Source organism: Nicotiana sylvestris, chromosome 1 (genome assembly GCF_000393655.2).
Source record: "Nicotiana sylvestris chromosome 1, ASM39365v2, whole genome shotgun sequence".
Taxonomy (NCBI): Eukaryota; Viridiplantae; Streptophyta; class Magnoliopsida; order Solanales; family Solanaceae; genus Nicotiana; species Nicotiana sylvestris.
Genome location: NC_091057.1, coordinates 106,819,466 through 106,826,491, shown reverse-complemented (window position 1 = coordinate 106,826,491; position 7,026 = coordinate 106,819,466). Strand labels below are relative to the sequence as shown.

At 37.3% G+C, this 7,026-nt stretch overlaps 1 long non-coding RNA gene across 1 annotated transcript; it reads right to left on the bottom strand.

Moving 5' to 3' along the window:
- Positions 1-2,509: 2,509 nt before the first annotated feature.
- On the bottom strand, positions 2,510-6,731 carry LOC104239536 (uncharacterized). Its single transcript, XR_714159.2, has 3 exons — positions 6,576-6,731; positions 5,550-6,477; positions 2,510-2,780 (listed from the first exon to the last, which is right to left on the bottom strand). It is a non-coding gene; the product is annotated as an uncharacterized lncRNA (long non-coding RNA).
- Positions 6,732-7,026: the final 295 nt, after the last annotated feature.

Here is a 7,026-nt window from a genome sequence, read left to right as displayed (position 1 = left end):
CATTTCACACAGGCGACTTGCCTGGGCAGAATGCTTAAAAAATGGGAGTTAGCTATTTTTACTCATTTTTGAGTTTTGAGTATCGGATTTGGGCGATTCCAAAGGTAATTTTCACGATTCTACTTGAGTAATGTTCTATATCCGAAAGTGATTATATTTCATAAATCCATGTCCATATTCATCAATTATCTCGGATTTAGATGGAAGAAATTGGGAACTTTGTAAAATCTTCCAAAAATAAAAATTTAAGATTTGAAAGCCAATCCGATGTTGGAATTTAATAATTTTTGTATGGTCGTATCAGAACGCACGTTCGGATTTCATGAATTTTTCCGAGATTCAAGATGTGGGTCCCACTGTTAATTTTTTTTAATGAATTTCGAATTTTAATCCGAAAAATTAGTAAATTCATATAGAATTAAATCCTACGATTTGTATTAAGTATTTCAAAATGTTTATAACTAGATTTGAGCCTTTCGGACACAAATTCGCGAAACAGATGTTTATTGGAATCTTGAATTTTGTTGCGGAGCGAGGTAAGTCTCTTTCTAACCTTATAAGAGGGAATTAACCCCATATGTGAACTAAATTAATAGATGCTGCTATTTGTGGGGGTTACGTAAGCATGAGGTGACGAGAGTCCGTACGTAGCTACAAGCTATGTCTATATCGGGGTAGTTTTAGGCTTATATCATGCCTTGTTGATATTATTATTGATTTATGTTTGTTGTTTGCCTTGAGAGGGAGAGAGATTGAGTTTGCTTATTAGATATTTTGAAAGGAGTTGAAATTGAGAAAAAGTTGGGATCTTAAAAGTTTTCATTTGAACTTTGTATTTTGAAAAGAATGGAAAAATACTATAATATCTTAAGAAATCTATGTGTGACCGCGTCGCAAGTATGATCCGTGAGCGGGGTAATTACTTAAATTTATATTTGATCCCGTCGCATGTATGATTCGCGAGCGGGGTAATAGATGCATCTATGGTTTGCACCGTTCTACCCTCGGCAGTGCACAATTTACATTTATGTTGGATTAGGACGAACGTCCTTGGTAGAATTCGTGTGTGATAATAGAACTGGAAGTCCCCTTTATAATTGGTATAAATTCATTGTTTATGTGATCATGTATTTTAAAGGAAGGAAGTGATTTAGGTACTTAAATATGGGGAAGACATGTTTAATTATTTCTTGTTCTGAGTCTTATTGTTGTATATCATGCTTAATTAGAATTTCATATTACCATACTATTGGACCACTAGTAAGTGTCAGAGTTGATCTCTCGTCACTACTTCTTCGAGGTTAGACTGGATACTTACTGGGTACGCGTTGTTTTCATACTCATACTACACTTGATGTGCATTTTGTTGTACATGCATAGGTGTGTTCAATGGTCGTATGGGCACAGCGGCGCGGTTGAAACGGTGACTTATGTGAGTTGCATCTTATGAGACAATCCGCAGCCAACAGAGTCTCCTTTAGAGTACTTGTATATTCTTTTCTGTCTAAATTTTTATTCCGGACGGTTATTGTATTGTATTTTAAAATTCCTAGTAAATGTTGATGCACTTGTGACACAGGTTTCTGGGATGATTATGGGATATTCAGTATTAAGATTTGAAAATATTAATAATTATTCTATAAAATTCATCTTTTTACTAGTTAAATTGAAGGAAATTTATGATTTCGAAAATATTAAAATGAGAATTTAATTTATCATTTAGTGTTGACTTGTCTGACAGTGGTATCCGGCGCCATCACGACCTTTAACGGATTTTGGGTCGTGACACTTATACTGCACAAACTGTGGCCCAGGCTTTCTTAGACAATATTGTGAAGTTACATGGTTTCCCTGATGCCATAACCAGTGACAGAGCTATAATATTCTTAAGCAATTTTTGGCTGGAGATCTTTTCTCTACAAGGAGTGTAACTCAAATGTCCTCAGCTTACCACCCATAATCTGATGGCCAAACATAAGTGGTGAACAAATGTCTTAAAACTTATCTCAGATGCTTTTGTGCAGAAGATCCTACTGGTTGGTTAGCTTGTCTTCCTATGTCATCAAGGAGAGACAACGCAAGAAGAAAATCACAGAATTACAAGCATTATCAGGTAGCCCTATAACAGAACCAAAAGCTATCAAGGAGGAGATAGTTAACTTTTACAAAAGCTTGATGGGAACCAGTGCACATGTCCTACCTGTTGTAAATATGTTGGTGATGAGAAATGGGCCAACCTTAACACGTGGATAAAAACATAGTATAACGCAATGGTGTTGATTTATATAAAGAAATAGATCCCAGTAAATTGAATAACCGAGTGATCTAGTTATAGAGAATTAATGTTAGAAATGAAGAATCAGATCTTTTGGCCGAAAACATCCTTAAGCTATTGTCACGACTCTAAATCCGGACCCGGTTATGATGGCATCTCTCGTGAAGACAAGGCCAGTCGACACTTTTCCATTTTAGTTTTAAATAATTAACAATAATAATTAAGTCTAAAATATAATAAATAATCCAAAAGTAAGTAGTTAACATAACAATTTGCAGAAAATAAACCCAACACAGCCCGATACCGGGGTGTCACTAGTCATGAGCATCTACAATCCAGATGATACAAGAAAGGTCTATATAGTCTAATACAAATCTAAAACAAAGGAAGATAAGATAAAGGAAGAAGCTCTGGGCTACGAACGCCGACAGCTACCTAGAGAATCTTCGAATCCGCTTGAGCTAGAAAGATCAACACTCGCTAGCGGGACCTGATGCGCCTGAATCTGTACACGGGGTGCAGGGAGTAAAGTGAGTACTCCAACTCAGTGAGTAATAATCATAAATAAAGACTGAAAGCAAGAAATCATGTAAGACACATTACAGGCTAGAACAAAACAGTAAAACCCAGTAGACAGTGAATCAGTAAAGATATGTAAAAACCATTTTAGTTCAGTTAAACTTTATGAAATGCCTTTTCAACAATTAAGTAGGTAAATGACAGGCAATAAGAAAGATAAAGACATAAAGGTTCGCCCCTCGGGCACAATATCAACAAATTCGCCCCTCGGGCAATATCTCAGAACAATACCATCCCCTCGGGCTATATCTCACATCGCAATGGGTACTCATGCTCACTGGGGGTGTGCAAACACCTAGAGGGGCCCCTTACGGACCAAGTGCAATATCAAGCCATCTCGTGGCATTATCAGTAGGATCTCGGCCTTATAATTATAATCAGTATTTCCTCACAACATAGGCCCTCGGCCTTACTCAGTTAGAATTTCATAAGCCGCTCGGGCAATAGTAAAACATGGTGTTCAACATAAAATATCAGTTAAAATATCATTTTAAGTGTTAAAGCAGAGTAGACATGACTGAGTTATGAAAACAGTGGAATATAGCATGACTGAGTTCAAGTATAGAGTCAAAAAAGTAAGGAAATATCAGTAAAAATTCCATAAAGATTCAAATAGTTGGATCAAGGCCCAAATATGGCGTTCAGCCCAAAATATAGTGATAGAAAATAGTTTTCAGTCAAATATGCGGTAAAATAGTCATTCGGGATGCACTAAGTCACAATTCCCAATAGTGCACGACCCCATGCTCGTCATCAAGCGTGTGCGTCACCACAATATAGCTCAACAATGTGCAATCCGGGGTTTCATACCCCCCAGGACATCATTTACGATAATTACTCACCTCAATCTAGTCCAAATCTAGCCCGCAACGCCTTTGCTCCTCGAATCGGCCTCCACCCGCGTCGAATCTATCCAAAATTAGAATCAGGACGTCAAAATATGCTAAGGGAATGAAGCCCAAGCGAAACTAATCAATTTACAACATAAATCCCGAAATTACCAAAACCCGACCCCCGAGCCCATGTCTCGGATTCCGGTAAAAATCACATCAATTGATTCCTTATCACTCCCTGAGTTCATTCATACCAAAAGTATCAAAATCCAACCACAAATGACCCCTCAAATCCCAAACTCTAGGTCTCCAATTTCTAGCCATAATTCTTCAATATTAGGCTTAATTTCCATGATTAATTAGGTAGATTTCACATTAGAATCAAGTTTTAAGTCCATGAATCTTACCTCGAAGTGATTCTCCTTGAATCCCTCTTCAATAGTCTTCAAAAAGCACCAAAAACGCTCAAAAATGTAGGAAATAAACTCCAAAGTCGCGGACAAGACGACTATTTAAACATTCTGCTCAGGCCTCATTTCCTTCTTCGCGAACGCGGTCAAAGCCTCGCGTTCGCGAAGCACAAATCAACTTTGACCAAAATTTCCTCTACGCGATCGCGACCTGTCCATCGTGAATGCGATGCTTCCTCAGACAACTCTTTGCGAACGTGCCCTCTCTCTCGCGAACGCGATGAACAACTCGACCTCCAAACCAGCTGACCAATTTCCTTTACGCGAACGTGGAGCTTCCCTCGCAAACGCGATGCTCGATCACTCAACCCTTCGCGAATGCAGAGCCTTCCTTGCGAACACGAAGGCTTAAATCCTAGCCTTCACCAACTAACCCTTCGCGAACGCGAGGACCTAGTCGCGAACGCGAAGGTCTAATTCTTTTGCAACACACAACAGTTTTTCTGCAATTCCAAACAACATGAAATGGTCCGATTGACCGCCTGAAACTCACCCAAGGCCTTCGGGACCTTAACCAAATATACCAACATATCCCATAACATCATTTACACTTGTTCCAACATTCGGAATGCTCAAAATAACATTAAAATACCAAATTCGCATCGGATTCAAGTCTAAGAATTCCAAAATCTTCTAAATTACGCTTTTGATAAAAAAATCCAACCAAATCACATCCGAATGACCTGAAATTTTGTACACATCCCAAATGACACAACGGAACTACTACAACTCTTGAAATTTTATTCCGGCCCCTATATCAAAATCTCAGCTATCAACTGGAAAACGCCAAAAATCCAATTTCGCCAATTCAATCCTAAATCTACTCCGGACCTCCAAAACACATTCCGATTACACTCCTAAGTCCCAAATCACCTCCCGAAGCTATCCGAACCATCAGAACTCACCTCCGAGCCCTCTAATACATAAATCAACATCCGGTTGACTTTTCCAACTTAAGCTTCCTCAAAAGAGACTAAGTGTCTCAAATCTTACCAAATTCTTTCCGAACCGAGCCAACCAACCCGATCACATATAAAACCAATAGACAAAGCAATAAAGTTATCAAAGATCTACGCAATATCCTTAAGTATCCACGTGAGCAAAGGACATCCATAAAGTTATCAAAGTGGGCAGATCTTTAATTGCACACTTTAAAATGTAATAAACCCACAATCATGTGTGCATGACATCTCATTGTCATACTATAGATATTCATTGTTTGATCCCTCAAATTTTATTTATAAACTACGTACATATATACATCAACTTATTTGTTATATCAAGTAGTGAGAAAGTGAAAGCAATGTCCCCTTTTCTCTAGACTATGCATGTTTCTTTAGATTGTAATGAGCCACTTGACAACATAATGTTAATCCAAACTGAAGTACTTACCTTGAGTGGTTTCAAATGCTAAAATCAGTGTTTTGATGCTTCCTTCAGTTTCATGTTCCTCTAGCTCTGCCTTTTCAGCAATGTTCAAGAAGACTTCTTCTAGCACCGTAAGACATGTGGATGTTCCATATGCCAAACTCCATTTAACTAATTTCAATCTCAGTAAAGAACTTCTGATGCAGACACGCGCGCGTACACACATGTAAACAGAATATATGAGAAATGTTATAATATTAATACGTCTGTTGATTCTCCTTGTCGTGAGGAATAACAAATACCAATCAGGACTTATCTTCCTCTTTTAGTGTGGCATCTAAGTCAAGTCAAACAAAAAATTTAATTCATAAGTCTGAGTTTATTAATAGCAGAAAATATCAAGAAAAAATTCTTAGTAAAAGGACATGTCTGAATAATTCTTTGACAGTCTCATTACATTTCATGTCTATCATATTACTTCATCAAGGAAGTAAAGTATATATGTCCTTTTACATAACTCCAATTTGATTAGATAAAATATTAACTTCCTCCATAGAATGTGTTGTCAAAATGATTGAGCGAGCGTACTTGTTTATAGTGCCAATAATTCTTGCAATCCTATGCCTATTAAAAGTGTCAAAGGCTTTATACCCTTAGATTCATTATGATGTTCTGACTTTAGAGTTTGGCTGCTCAATTAAGTTTGACATCAACGAAATAACTTTTAGCTTTAAAAATTTTAGTCTGAAAGGCTACGTTTAAAATGCTTATCTGTATCTTGTTTTCAAAGGTGACGATGGGGACAAAGATGAGGACTTCATGAACAAACTGGAGACTGATAGCGTGATTTTCCCTACAAAACGCCAATCAAGATTAAATACACCAGTGCCAGCAAAGTCAGCGCTGGCTCGTCTCCATCACTTCTTAATGAGTAAGTCTCAATGTCCCAGTCCTACTTTCAGTCAAAAACATGTAAATGGTCATAGATATATACATTCAGCATTCACACATGGAAGGAAAAACAGTCAAAAACAGAAGGGAGTACTGCACCTGAGATGCATAATTGCAGACGCTTAGCAATTTACTAATTGACCATCTATGACATACTAATCGAATAATGAAAAATCACAGAGAATGATTTTGGGGTGCAATTTTCCCCGGCAAATTTTTCGGTGAGAGGAAAAAGGGAACTATACTTTTTTTAAATTTAATATATGCAAGAGGACAGTTAGTTTTAAAACTGACTGTGAGGAGAGAGCATGGAGGAAGTGGGAGTAGTTGGTGGTTTCTATTGCTGAAGTGGGAAATTTTTTAAATTTTCCCCGGTAAATTTAAAAATTTGAAAATTCTGAAATTTTGAATTTTGAAAAAGATGTGTCCTTCACATTTTTTTTAATAAATTTGAAACTCCAACAAAATTGGAGGATTGTCCAAGACTTTTTACATATGTCAATTTAATGTTATGCCACTTGTCATCATAATATTGCATTGACTCTCTTAT